The following is a 1,278-nucleotide window of genomic DNA, read 5'->3' as shown; positions in this document are numbered from 1 at the left end:
AACCCATATTGTCCCTTAACCTAACCTATATTGTCCCTTAACCTAACCCATATTGTCCCTTAACCTAACCCATATTGTACCGTAACCTAACCTATATTGTACCTTAACCTAACCTATATTGTACCTTAACCCAACACACGTTGGGCCTTAACCTGCTCTGTAATTGTCATACGACGCGTTAAATTAGTGTAGTGTTGCCTAACTGCAACCCCCGCAATATAGTTTGCTACTCGCACTGCCCGGTCCCCAGAGTATCGCTTCATGTTAAACACCTTGCAGCTATACACTGTAATGCGGATGGCAGCAGGACGTACATGCTCAATGCCCTTCGCAGTTGTTCATTGGCATTCGCATGGCGAAGCACAGCCTACGTTGTGGTACGGCTTGTGTCAACTGTCCGCTGATGTTGTACGTCCAAATCACACACTGTACTGCACATTGGTCCTCATGTACTGAATGATACATCGTGGTACATGTGTGACCGTACCACGACTGCGCCAACAACGGCGAACCATACGGTCCAAATATTGTGCACTCAGCTACGTGTCGTCTCCCTATAAGAGCTGGATTGAAGTATGGTATGCCGTGGATGGCGATCAGCATGAGCCGTCTGTTGATGTAGTGGCGCGTGTTGTCAGACGTAGTCGTCTCTTCTCACACACCGTGATAGCATGGTGCACTGCGTTCCACATCTGCGACATGCGACAGAGGCCGGTTGACAGTCGTTCGCGCAATGGACATCGCATACGTACGGGGGCCACCTTCCACGTGTTCGCGAAGCGTGCACATGTTGTTGCGTGTATGTGGGCAGACATAGTGTGTCGTGACACCTGACACAGGCATGCAACAATCGTTGAATTTGCAAATGGCGATGGACGTCTACGTTTGCTGGTGACGTTACGCAAATGAAGAACTGGTAAACCGTTGTGGTGCGGTTGTTCTCGCTAGAGGTGAATCAGTGATGGCGACGATCGGTTGAGCTACCAACCGGTTGTTTCAGCGATACCCACCATGCCCACGAACGTGAATGGCATGTGGGTGTGAAGCGATACGCGGCGGTGGCTGGGTGGGACCGTCCCCGGCCGGTGAGGGGGGGCCTCCCGGCGTGCTGGCCGCGCGGTGCGTGGGCGCACGCGCTACAGCCGGCTGGTGGGGGCGGCCAGTGGCAGGCGCGCCGGCCGACGGAGGCGGCAGGCGGCGCAGCTGCGCGCCGGCGCACCCTGCACGCGGCGCCGTGCGGCCAAAGTAGGTCCTCGCGGGCCCGGTGCGAAGCGCGGT

Source organism: Schistocerca serialis, unplaced genomic scaffold (genome assembly GCF_023864345.2).
Source record: "Schistocerca serialis cubense isolate TAMUIC-IGC-003099 unplaced genomic scaffold, iqSchSeri2.2 HiC_scaffold_1240, whole genome shotgun sequence".
In the NCBI taxonomy this organism is placed as follows: Eukaryota; Metazoa; Arthropoda; class Insecta; order Orthoptera; family Acrididae; genus Schistocerca; species Schistocerca serialis.
This window is presented reverse-complemented; position numbering follows the sequence as displayed.